Raw genomic sequence first — 14,041 nt, 5'->3', positions numbered from 1 at the left:
AATATTTTCTGGGATTCTTTCGATGGCATTGAGGAGTACACCACATCAGTCACTGGCTTTATCAATAAGTGCATCGAGCACGTCGTCCCCACAGTGACTGTAAGTAAATACCCCAACCAGAAGCCATGGATTACAAGCAACATTCGCACTGGGCTAAAGGGTGAAGCCGCCACTTTCAAGGAGCGGGACTCTAACCTGAAAGCTTCTAATAAATCCTGCTATGCCCTCCGACAAACCATCTAACAGGCAACGCATCAATACAGGACTAAGATCGAATCATACTACACCGGCTTCGGCGCTCGTCGGATGTGGCAGGGCTTGCAAACTATTACAGACTACAAAGGGAAGCTCAGCGAGAGCTGCCCAGTGACACGAGCCTACCACACGAGCTAAATAACTTCTATGCTCATGTCGAGGCAAGTAACACTGAAACATGCATGAGAGCATCAGATGTTCCAGATGACTGTGTGATCACACTCTCCGCAGCTGATGTGAGTAAGACCTTTAAACAAGTCAACTTTCACAAGGCCGCTGGGCCAGATGGATTACCAGGACGTGTACTCCAAGCATGCGCTGACCAACTGGCAAGTGTCTTCACTGACATTTTCAACCTCTCCCTGTCTGAGTCTGTAATACCAACATGTTTCAAGCAGACCAACATAGTCCCTGTGCACCAAGAACACTAAGGTAACCTGCCTAAATGACTACCGACCCATAGCAATCACGTCTGCAGCAATGAAATGCTTTGAAATTAAATGCAACTCCAACACCATGATTAAGTTTGCTGATGACAGTGGTAGGCCTGATCACCGACAACGATGAGACAGCCTATAGGAAGGTCAGAGACCTGACAGTGTGGTGCAAGGACAACATCCTCTCCCTCAACGTGATCAAGAATAAGGGGATTATTGTGGATTATGTGTCATTCACAATGGATGTAAAAAAACAGACTTTGTTGACTTTCTTTGTAATGAAAATAACATGTGTTTCCTTTGACTATGTAGCAGACATATTTGGGAAACTGAACAACATGAACGCAAGCATGCAGGGCAAATAAATAAAACATCTACAGATGAGTGACCGAATCAACGAAATCTGTTTGTCTGTGAACCTGGCTCTGTTCATGTGCCGGTAAGTTAAATCAAACTGCTGATCGAGCTGTCATGTGACCGAATGCTGCAGACAACTTATTCACTGGTCACCATGGAGGAGGTTTGGTACCAGACATTAAAACTCATGGTACACTGATTTAGTGCTCTCGTCAGCATAAAAACAAATATCGATCCAGGTTGGATGTGACAGGAGAGATGATGTGAACACTGTCGACCACGCCCCCAGACTTTAAAAAGCTCTGACGCAACATGCATCAAGCACAACCATTTCATTAGAAGTGGTGAGATAAGAGAAATTATGTCAGACTAATTTGCAATTGACTGCCATAGCCCCAATTATAAAAGTAAACACTGGCTGTTGATTACATTATTTCTACATGGTTGGGGTTGAGAAGATTTTCAGATATCAAAATGAAGTCGTGGGCCAAAAAAGTTTGGGAAACCCTGCCCTAGGCGCAACCGAGCAAACACCCCCGATTCCTTCCTAATCTGACCTTTTGAATCTTGGTCAACTGACCTGGGTTGGTGCCCCCCCTTGGGTTGTGCCGTGGCGGAGATCTTTGTGAGCTATACTCGGCCTTGTCTCAGAATGGTAAGTTGGTGGTTGAAGATATACCTCTGGTGTGGGGGCTGTGCTTTGGCAAAGTGGGTGGGGTTATATCCTGCCTGTTTGGCCCTGTCCGGGGGTATCGTCCGATGGGGCCACAGTGTCTCCCAACCCCTCCTGTCTCATCCTCCAGTAGTTTTTGTGTCGGGGGGCTAGTCTGTTCTGGAGTATTTCTCTTGTTGTGTCCTGTGTGAATTTAAGTATGCTCTCTCTCTCTCACCTGGCTGTGCTGCTGCTCCAGTTTCAACTGTTCTGCCTGCGGCTATGGACCCCTGACCTGTTCACCGGACGTGCTACCTGTCCCAGATCTGCTGTTTTCAACTCTCTAGAGACAGCAGGAGCGGTAGATATACTCTGAATGTGATCGGCTATAAAAAGCCAACTGACATTTACTCCTGAGATGCTGACCTGTTGCACCTTCGACAACCACTGTGATACATTAGTATGTTTGAGAGGTTTGAATCCTTATCAACACATCCAATGTGAGTACATCTGTTGTTGAAGTACAGTAGATCAATAATGCTACAGTACTTCAGCAGTAGTCAAGCTACTTATGCTGAAAAGCCTTGTTAGTGCATAGGTCAAATGAGCTTTAACATTTCCTGTCTTTTTTGTATAAATATATTACTGTTAAGATTACTGTAATCCTTGTATAATATACTTGTTCTATACTGTGCTATATAAATAAAGTTTGATTTGACTTGTTGTATGTCTGTATAAAAAAAATTGTAATGAGAAACAATTGAAAGACAATGTTCTTCTCAGTACAGATGCCTTTATGCAGACATTTTGGCACTGAATCTAGGTAAGAGACAGTACAGCTCACTCGCATTTAGTGGAATATTTTTATTTGATTTTTTTTATTTATTTAACCTTTATTTATCTAGGCAAGTCAGTTAAGAACAAATTCTTATTTACAACGACGGCTTACAATTTATACCTTGTCAGCTCGGGGATTCAATCCAGCAACTTTTTGGTTACTGGCCCAACGGTCTAACCACTAAACTACCTGCCGCCTCTATATAATGATTAAGGGGAAATCTACAGGTCAACCAACAACAAAGTGGGCACCCCGCCACTGTTTTTGTAAACAGCTGAGAAAAGTTAACACTATCAAATTCATTCAAGCATCAGGGGAGAAGATGTTACAGAAGATGCAGGGGGGGGGAGTCAATAGACACTTTGCACTACAAAAAATGTAATCCATTGCGTTTTTGTTTTCAGGTTTTAAAATCAGGAAAAATAGTTGAAAGGGCTGAGGAAGTTAATTTAAAGCCATTAAATAAAGGTGAAATAAAATAAAAACCATTATCTCAGCCAATCATGGCTAGCAGAAAGGTTCCTGTCTTTTCCGTGGCTTTTCCGTGGCTAAACCAACTAGGCTTGTAATTTAACAGTTGTATTCATATTTACTGATGGTATACAAGTTTGTTATTAAGGCACATTAAAGTTCACATGTTCCAGAAGGCATTTCTGCCCAAAAATGCATTTTACATTCAAATGGCTCTCTCTCCTTAGTTTCCAGAAATGAGTCACATTTGTGGTCTAATAGCAACTCTTATTTGCTTATGGATAATAAATTGGCTTGGTGATCATTGGGCACCTTCATATGCCTAAATACACAGTTGGTGGTTAACATTTTCCAGAAATTACAAGAAAAAAAAGAACACTCTTATATTGAGCAATTGTTATGAATCCCAAAATGCGCTCAAAAAGTAGCATAAGTAACGACGGAAGATTAGACAATCATAGGCCGTGATTCAATCTGAGTAATATTATAGTGAAGCACGATAGATCACATTTACTGTAAACTCTGTGCATGTTGAATCAAGTGTACGCCGCTCTATAGAGCCTGGGAGTGTCATTAACTGGCGGGCTAACAATAACCACAACAATTAAAGTTAATGTAATTAACTGTCTATGCTGTAAATCTTTCTCATAAAATAACCTCGAAACCCTCAAGATACAAGTACTGTTGTTGATGAGAGATTATGAGAAGGCACACTGCAGGGCTACCCTTGAAGGTCAATAATGGAACTGTTTTTCAAAATGTGAAAGGTGCCCACTGGATGATATATGTGATTACTGACAAAAAAACATTGAAGAGAGTAAAATGGGTAATACTTTACTTAACCTGTTGCTTCTACTCGGGACGCTTGCGTCCCAACTAGAGCTCTGGAAATGCAAATGCGCTACGCTAAATGCTAATAGTATTAGTTAAAACTCAAAAAGTTCATTAAAATACACATGCAGGGTATCGAATTAAAGCTACACTCGTTGTGAATCCAGGCAAGTCAGATTTTTAAAATGCTTTTCGGCGAAAGCATGAGAAGCTATTATCTGATAGCATGCAACACCCCAAAAGACCCACAGGGGACGTAAACAAAATAATTAGCATTTCGGCGTTACACAAACCGCACAATAAAATAGAAAACATTCATTACCTTTCACCATCTTCTTTGTTGGCACTCCTAGATGTCCCATAAACACTATTTGGGTCTTTATTTCGATTAAATCGGTCCATATAAAGCCTAGATATCGTTATATGTAGACTGTGTGATAAACGAAAAAAACATCGTTTCAAAACGTAACGTCATTTTTTAAAATTCAAAAAGTCGACGATAAACTTTCACAAAACACTTCGAAATATGTTTGTAATGCTACTTTAGGTATTAGTAAACGTTAATAAGCGATAAAAATCATCCGTAGGCGATGTAAATATCATTAGCTGTCGTCTTGGAAAAAATTTCAGGAGAGAGCTCTTCCGGAATGATCTGGGCGGAGACCGGAGGTAAGTCGTGCCCCTCTTTCGGTTCAACCAAGAATCAAAGATGATTCAATTCACAAGACTCTAGACAACATGGGGATGCTGTGGGAGTTGAATGCTCGGTCTTATCTAATTCGGCTCACTGTTAACAATTGCTGGAAGTGGCGCAAGGATATTTATTTCCATTTTCTGTGATAAGGTTTTCCTGCGCTTTCCGATGTAACGCAAGTTATGTAATAGCCACAGTCGTGATTTAACCAGTTTTAAAAACGTCCGAGTGTTTCCTATCCACACATTCTAACCATATGAACGTACTATATTCCTGGCATGAGTAGCAGGGCGCTGAAATGTTGCGCGATTTTTAACAAAATGTTCAAAAAAGTAGAGGGTCGACTGAAGAGGTTAACCTGTTGGGGCTAGGGGGCACAAGGAGTTCCCTAAAGGGAACACCCCCTCCCATTCAGCTGAAAAAAATATTCTTTAGAAATATTTAACTTTCACACATTAACAAGTCCAATACAGCAAATGGAAGATAAACATCTTGTTAATCTACCCATCGTGTCTGATTTTTTAAATGTTTTACAGCTAAAACACAACATATATTTATGTTAGATGACCAACAAATTCAAAAACACACACAGCGACTTTTCACAGTCAAAAGGCATAAATATAGATAAAATGAATCACTAACCTTTGATTATCTCCATCAAATGACACTCATAGGACATCATGTTATACATGTATTGTGTGTTTTGTTCGATAATGTGCATATATATATATATATATTTAAAAAATCTCAGTTTACATTGGCACGTTACATGCAGTAACGTTTTGATTCCAAAACATCCGGTGATTTTGCAGAAATACTCAAAATAAACATTGATAAAAGATGCAAGTGTTTTTCACAGAATTAAAGATAAACGTATCCTCTATGCAACCGCTATGTCAGATTTCAAAAAATCTTGACGGAAAAATAATAATCTGAGAACGGCGCTCAGAACCCAAAGAAATAGCCGCCATTTTGGCGTCAACAGAAGCTACAAAAACCACTATAAATATTCACTTACCTTTTGAATATCTTCATCAGAAGGCAGTGCAAGGAGTCTTAGTTCCACAATATATTGTTGTTTTGTTCCATAATGTCCATTACTAGTTTCCAATTAGCTGCATTTGCTACCACTTTCAGCTCACGTGCCCAAAAGCTGACGCTGGTCCAGGCAAACTTGGACGAAAACTTCAAAAATATATATTCCAGGTCGAATAAACTGGTCAAACTAAGTAGAGAATCAATCTTCAGGATGTTATTTTCATATATATCCAATAACGTTCCAACCGGAGCATACGTTTTCATCTGCAGCCAAATGGAACGATGGTGATATCAACAGACAAATGCGCAACAGGGAAATTGCATTCTGCCAGGACAGTGACTCATTCCCCTCCCATTCGGTCAAAGTTCACACCAGAGGCTCCATTCCACGTTCTACTGAATGAGGACATCTAGTGGAAGGCGTAGGAAGTGCTAACAGATCCATATCTTGTTTGGAAGTGAAGAGGCGATGACTTAAAATTAGACCCACATTCAGAATTTCACTTCCTGTTTGGAAGATTGCCTGCGCTATGAGTTCTGTTATACTCACAGACATAATTCAAACAATTTTAGAAACTTCACAGAGTGTTTTCTATCCAATAGTAATAATAATATGCATATATTAGCAATCTAGGACAGAGTAGGATGCAGTTCACTATGGGCACGCAATTCATCCAAAGTGAAAATACTGCCCCCTATCCCCAACAAGTTTTAACCAGGTAAGCTAGTTGAGAACAAGTTCTCATTTGCAACTGCGACCTGGCCAAGATAAAGCATAGCAGTTCGACACATACAACAACACAGAGTTACACATGGAATGAACAAAACATACAGTCAATAATACAGTAGAAAAAAAGAAAACAAAGTCTATATATAGTGAGTGCAAATAAGGTCAAATAAGGGAGTTAAGGCAATAAATAGGCCATGGTGGCGAAGTAATTACAATATGGCAATTAAACACTGGAATGGTAGATGTATGAGATAATGCTTGGGTTGGACATGCCAAGAGATGAGTTTGGATTGGTCTGCCATGTAGCATGCTTCTGTATATAACATGAGCTGGTCAGTATGTGTAGGTAAACCTTTCTAATGCAGATTTTTTTGAAAGATATCACATAATAGAACTGCTCTCTACTTTCTGGAGGACCGAGTTTTGAAATGAGTGGAACTAGAGTATGATAGCTAAGGAGATCCTGGCATTTGATTGGAAATATACAGAAGGCTGTTGTATAAAACACATGTCTCCGAATTATATCTTCAAACTAATGGCAACGATGGCATCCGTGACAAAGAGAGAGTGTTCATCCATGTATACAGGCATGATAGTCTAGCTAGCTACATATTGAGATATATCAGGTTTCTAATTTTGTCAGAAAGTCATTTTCCCTTTAAATTGTAGCGTACTGTTAGCTAGCTAACATTAGCTGGCTGGCTCGCTAGCTAACATTACGTGTATAATCTGTTTAGTAATATTAATCATATCACATTGCTAGTTATAGCCTAATGTTAGCTAGCTAGCTAACATTGAACCTGGTTGGTTAGTCACCTGCAGATTTATGCAGGGTAGTAATGTTATGAGTTGGGATTATGGTTCCTTGATTAGCTAGCTAGCTTCATGTCTAAACAAAAGACTCCACTGTGCAAGTAACTATTTCAATAGAATGTTCATGATGTCACTGCGACAACTGTCAATAGACATACCTGGTAAATTCGCTCTGTCTATCTACTCCGATTTCAGTGCACGCTCATCAGTTTGCCAAAGCGCAGAATAACTGACGAATTTACAAACACTCAGCGCCCTTTGAATATGGCCGGTGTCAGTAAACATTGGCGAAAAAAGCGTAGTTCATTTGTTGCCAGCATCACAGTTACAGTCACCAATGCTCTGGATAACATGAAAACAGCCTAACCAGCTCTGCTAGGGCGAGTAAAATGGTCAGAGTGAGCTGTTCTCTCATTTGTGTCTGGAAGTAGCTAGGAAGGTTGCCAGTTAGTTTGGGTGCTTGACTGCTGTTGTTAGGTCAAAACACTCGGATCAACCCTACTCCTCGTCCAGAGCGTCCAGTGTGCGCTCTGAATTTACGAACAGACAATCTGACAACGCTCTGAGTTTACAAACTCCCAGAGCTCACTCTGAGTGCACTCTGGCACTCCAGATTGAATTTACGTACACACCCATTGTATAAACCAGCCTGTAGCCTTGAAATCTTTGGTTGTTTAGTACATGGCCTCACATGTGAATCTTTAAAGAGATGGGTGGAGCTAAGGCTTAAGAGGGTGTGAACAATGCTGAATTGCAGTAGACAAAGAAAACATCTCCAGTATGTTTACCAAAACATTCAAGGGCCATTTTCTCAAAAGTAAGGTTACAAGTTTATCTACATTCAAACCAGAATTACTTTCCCATTGTTCCTTAATTGTAGTGTATGATATACCAATTATTTTACCTCTGAGTCTCTACTTTTATCCAACTTTTAAAAAACAATTTCAAATTTTGCTACATAAGACCAAATCGAGCCGGTCGGTCCCAAATGTCAGTGGAAATGTCCTATCACTGTAACAACAGCATATTCAACAACACAAGCTATTGTGGTCTGGTGGAAACTTTAGATAAAAACAATAGCGAAAATACCATCCATGCAAAGTCACCTTGAAATTCAAATGGAAATCTTGTACCCGTCAGTTGAACAAGAGGTTGGAAGAAGACATAGTCAGGACCACTGAGACTGTGACTGAACCACAAGGGTGCGTGACATGTCCTTTGATGGATTTCCTTTTAATATGTCAGGATTCTTTGTGATTTGCCAGTGTAGAGCAAATCAAGGCTCCACACACGCTCACAAGAGCCAGGCCTCCATTCCAACCATCAAGATCCTCCATGTGGATAGTCTGGATAGTCAGCTTTATGTTACTGTGTACTACACTGTCTATTTGAGATATAGAGAAAGACATGGAAGTTGTTGTTATGGTACGAGGAGAACACACACACGGCAGTTGGGGTGGAGTCATTTAGCAATAAGTTTGGAGGGCGCAATATATACTGTAGGTAGAGTGATTTGTCAAATCATAAGACCACGTGTGGTATGTGTGCAGGCGTTTGTGTGTGTGTGTGTGTGTGAGAAGATATATGCTTGTGTGTACAACTCTTGTTCTTACTAAACAGCATTGTCCCTGAGAAATCTCTAGCATGGTTTGTGTACATACTGACTGTCTTGGAGAAAAATTAACTCAAGATTGAAACCACATTTTGTGTGGACAGTGTGTACACAGCGTTTGTGTGTGCGTGTGTGCGTACATGCATGCTTGTGTGTACCCGCAAGTGCACATGTGTACTGTTGCGTGTGTGTGACACAGGAGGCTGAGGGGGGAACGGCTCATAATAATGGCTGGTACGGGGCAAATGGAATGGCATCAAATACCTGCAAACCATGTATTTGATACCATTCCACTTCTCCCACTCCAATCATTAGAACAAGAACATTTAGTAGCCATATCTAAGAAAACCAAAGTGCTCATACAATAAGTTTTGCAGTGATTTCTGTCATGTTGATGTAAAGAATATTTGTTGGATATTTGTTGTGGTGTGTAATGAGGAGCAACCAGACGCTGCACTTGACACATTTATGAAATTGCTTATTCCAGTTACTAATAAGCATGCACCCATTAAGAAAATGACTGTAAAAATGGTTAAATCCCTGTGGTTTGATGAGGAATTGAAAATGTTATGATTGAGAGGGATTGACAAACGTACTGCAAATTGAGAAATCATGTGACTAAACTTTATAAAAAGAAATAGAAAATACTATGAAACAAAGATAAATGATATAAAGAATGATAGTAAAAAAGCTTTGGAGCAACTTAATTGACATTTTTGGCGAAAAGGCAAACTCAGCTGAATCAGATGGCTCATTCATCACAGCATCCACTGATATTGCCAATTACTTAAATTATTTTTTCATTGGCAAGATTAGCAAACAAGGGCATGACATGCCAGCAACAAACGGTGACATGTGTGCGTCTCTTCACAGTCCCTGCTGGTCCATAAGGTATATTTTTTATTTGTTTTTTAAAATCAGGTTCTAAATCAGTTATCTGATGTGGAATAGAGTTCCATGTAGCCATGGCTCTATGTAGGACTTTGTGCTTCTCATAGTCTGTTCTTGACTTGGGGATTGTGAAGAGACCTCTGGTGGCATGTTTGTGTGGTATGCATGGGTGTCTGAGCTGTGTGGTAGTAGTTTAAACAGACACCTAGGTGCATTCAGCATGTCAACACTTCTTACAAAAGCAAGTAGTGATGAAGTCAATCTCTCCTCCACTTTGAGCCATGAGAGATTGACATGCATATCATTAATGTTAACTATCCGTGTACATTTAAGGGCCAGCCGTGCTGCCCTATTCTGAGCCAATTGTAATTTTACAAAGTCAATCTTTGTGCCACCTGACCACATGACTGAACAGTATTCCAGGTGCGACAAAACTAGAGCCCGTAGGATCTGCCTTGTTGATAGTATTGTTAAAAAGGCAGAGTAGCGCTTTATTATGGGCAGACTTCTCCCCATCTTAGCTACTGTTTTATTAACATGTTTTTACCATGACAGTTTACAATCCAGGGTAACTCCAAGCAGTTTAGTCACCTCAACTTGCTCAATTTCCACATTGTTTATTACAATATTTAGTTGAGGTTTAGGGTTTAGGGTTTAGTAAATGGGATGTCCCAAATACAATGCTTTAAGTTTTTGAAATATTTAGGACTAACTTATTCCTTGCCACCCATTCTAACTGCAGCTCTTTGTTAAGTGTTGCAGTGATTTCACTCACTGTAGTAGCTGACGTGTATAGTGTTGAGTCATCTGCATACATAGACACACTGGCTTTACTCAAAAAGCCATCAAATCAAAGTTTATTTGTCACGGGCGCTGAATACAACAGGTAGACCTTACAGTGAAATGCTTACTTACAGGCTCTAACCAATAATGCAAAAAAGGTATTAGGTGAACAATAGGTAGGTAAAGAAATAAAACAACATAACATAACACATGCTGTACGTTTTCCCATCAGCAGAATATGATTGATAATGTTAAAAGCCACAATGAAGTCTTACAAAACAGCTCCCACAATCTTTTTATCATCAATTTCTCTCAGCCAATCATCAGTAATTTGTTTAAGTGCCGTGCTTGTTGAATGTACTTCCCTATGAGCGTGCTGAAAGTCTGTTGTTAATTTGTTAACAGTAAAATAGAATTGTATCTGGTCAAACATCATTTTTTCAAAAGTTTACTAAGGGTTGGTAACAGGCTGATTGGTCGGCTATTTGAGCCAGTAAAAGCGGCTTTACTATTCTTGAGTAGAGGAATTACTTTTGCTTCCCTCCACGCCTGAGGACACACACTTTCTAGTAGGCTTCGATTGAAGATATGGCAAATAGGAGTGGCAATATTGTCCTCTATTATCCTCAGTAATTTTCAATCCAAGTTGTCAGACCCCAGTGGCTTGTCATTGTTGAAAGACAACAATAATGTTTTTCTGTTCTTCCACACTCACTTTACGGAATTCAAAATTACAAACAGGCCTCCATTTCATGCAGCACACCAGAGCAGTTATTCCAGTGCTTGGATAAATTATACTGTATGTTAATTGCATGCAAATAAAGGTTGCTTCACTACTACACCCATAACGGAAGCGCAATCATGGTCTCGGATTTGCAGGTGGAGAACTTCTTTGAGCGGTCGGTCGCTGTGATACCTGAATTTGCCTGAAAACCAACAAGAAAGTCTGCTGCAGTGTCAAGAGCTGTTGTATGAAACCCATCCCCATGTCAGGCAAAGCTCTTAACCCTGCCAGCCCGCTCTTAAGTTCTATTCAGTTCGAATAGAAATTTGGCGTCTGAACTGTGCGTAAGTTGTGTTCTTCTCCTTCTATAATAGTTCATCATCCCACCATAGATCACCTCTTAAAGTAATGACCTCTACTAATGCTACAGTAACGGTAATCAAGATTCCTGTGTTTTGGGAGTCGGTGGGTCATATTTTATTAACCAGGAAAACGATATGTGGAAACAAGGATCTGGCCTCTAGTGTCAGAGGCCTAAGCCTTGTGCAGGACTCCTTCTGACCCTAGTGTCCGGTTTCACATGCTCCATTCCCAGCCGGCCCATTGAGTGGACACTGTTGCTTCTGGCTGGACACTATGGTGGCAATAGGCGCAACTAGGCCATCTTCTTTCCTTCTACCGTCACAGGTTGGAAGGCTCAGGTTCTATGTAAAACAGGTTTGAAAAAATGTAGTCGAAAACACTTTTTCTGTGTGTGTCATAGAAATGTGAGAGGTATGCATCTGGACTAACCGCTTTAGGACAGTCTTACTCTAAGGGCTTGATTCAATCCGTAGTGCTGAAGACCTGAGCTACAGTGTGTAAATGTAAAGGCAATGTTTCCACGTTCGTCAGTTAGGATATTTAAGACGTAATAAACCATCATTTCAGCTTTACAACATTTTATTAACTTTATATAGAACACAGTGTATTTTGTCTACATGGATATTTTAAAAATGGCTGATATGAATTGTTCTAGTCAAGAAATATTGGCAGTACTAAAACAAAACAATCAGACATCTTTCTTATGAAGTATTCAGATAATATTCAGATTTGTTATATCATCACTTTATATCTGTGCAGTTTCTATAAATCTGTCAAAACTGAACATTTTTGTACAAGTCATCTTTGCCCTTATTCGAAGAAAACTTTAGTCAATTCATCTTCTTCCAGCAATTGTGGTCAACACAAGCACCAAAGACTTCCACAATAGAATGAATCATTGTCTCCATAGCAAAATATGCTACTTATTTAGTGTTTTTGCCTCTCTGAGACTCTCTGTTCTGTTGAGTGTCAATCTCCCAAAACACTGACAGACTTTATTTTCTCTCTAAACACCACAGAAGAAAAGTCCCTTAACGTGGTTGAACCAAAGACCTATGGCTTCTTTGCTTCAGTATTCTCCTCCCGACTTGCTTTTGAACCATCGCCCCATTTAGTGGGAGACTTGGCGGTGGCTGGGGAATATGAGATGTCAGCGGGACGTCAGGGTCTGTTCCTTGACAGCTTGTGGTTATTGTCTCTCTTTGGCCCTGTCCTGAAATGTCTCTCTGGCTGCGGCAAGTGCTCCTAAAGATCCAAATTAAAGGAGCAAATGGAGAGCTTGGTCTGGAACACACAGCAAGTTCAATGTGTAACCGTTTAGGAGTTTTGGGGTCTCGTTTTGTATATTGGGTTTGATTATGCCATCATGTAGTCAAAACCAGTGAAAAATGTCATGTGTGGCTTATAGGATCTGTCTGATGTGACACATTGATATTATATTAAGTTTGTCATTATACTGTGTGACTGACTTTTGACTGTATGTTGAAAATGCACATTGTTTACAAAAAATACCAGCAATTCACTACATTTGCACCTCATTATCACAACATAAGCACCATTTTGCAACTACTTTTCTCATAAAAGATTAATACAACTGAATACAATACCCTCCAGCTAACCAGTCTATGTTTACCCCCCCAGATCGTCAAAGAACTCAGCACAAAGCTGCATGATAACAACATGCATTATAGCAAATCTTCGTAACTTCTTAGAGAATGTCATTAATATAAGTCTACCAACTAAGACAGCTTCTTTACGTTGGGTAAGAGAATTGTTCATTTTGTGGTGAGCAGTCATGGTGGCATACTGACGTGATGTTTATGGCCTGTGCCACCTATCCTCTGTCTTGAGATGCTCGGTTTCCCCAATTAGGGACCTGAACCTTGATCTGCACCCATCTGCATAGCACTGTGCCCTTGAGTGAGTGAGTCCCTGTTATTTGTCACTGCAAGACTCACTGCAAGACTGTTATTCTGTGGGAAAAAGCACCACAATGCCCTAGTGGATTACAAGTTCTAAAAACTGTTGTCTATGGGAGTACATTTGGGCAGAGAGAGAGAGAGTACAAAGTGGATTTTAGTGGAAACATGTTTCCGAGCATGAGTCTGACATCCTTGAGAACAAGCAGTAATTGGAAAAATCTGAAGGAGAAATGTTGGATTTAATAATGAGCGTATTTCTTCTGTCGCCGATGCAGTCCTGGACTTTCATTTCCTGAAGTTTTTTGGTACTGCGAGGTACATGCCAGCGAGGCATCACTATGCAAATTCAATGATTAAGTGCTGTATTGGCACGCTACATGCAAATCAGCAATACGTGACACACTGTATCTGGGGAATGTAAAGGGAGAGGGAGAGTACAGATGTAGCTTAGCATTTTCTGTATTCACTTCTGTACAATCAATGCGGGGAGGGGGGGGGACAAAGAACACATGTCAGGCACCAGTAAACATAAAAACAGTATATAGGTACATAGTTGAGAAATTATCTTTTGTTGAGACCAGCACCACTGCATATCTGTCTTCCCTCCCCGTACAGTACTATTTTGCCAAA

The sequence above is a fragment of the Oncorhynchus nerka genome, linkage group LG15 (genome assembly GCF_034236695.1).
Source record: "Oncorhynchus nerka isolate Pitt River linkage group LG15, Oner_Uvic_2.0, whole genome shotgun sequence".
NCBI lineage: Eukaryota > Metazoa > Chordata > Actinopteri > Salmoniformes > Salmonidae > Oncorhynchus > Oncorhynchus nerka.
The sequence above is the reverse complement of the archived record's forward strand: the minus strand, read 5'-3'. Positions refer to the sequence as shown.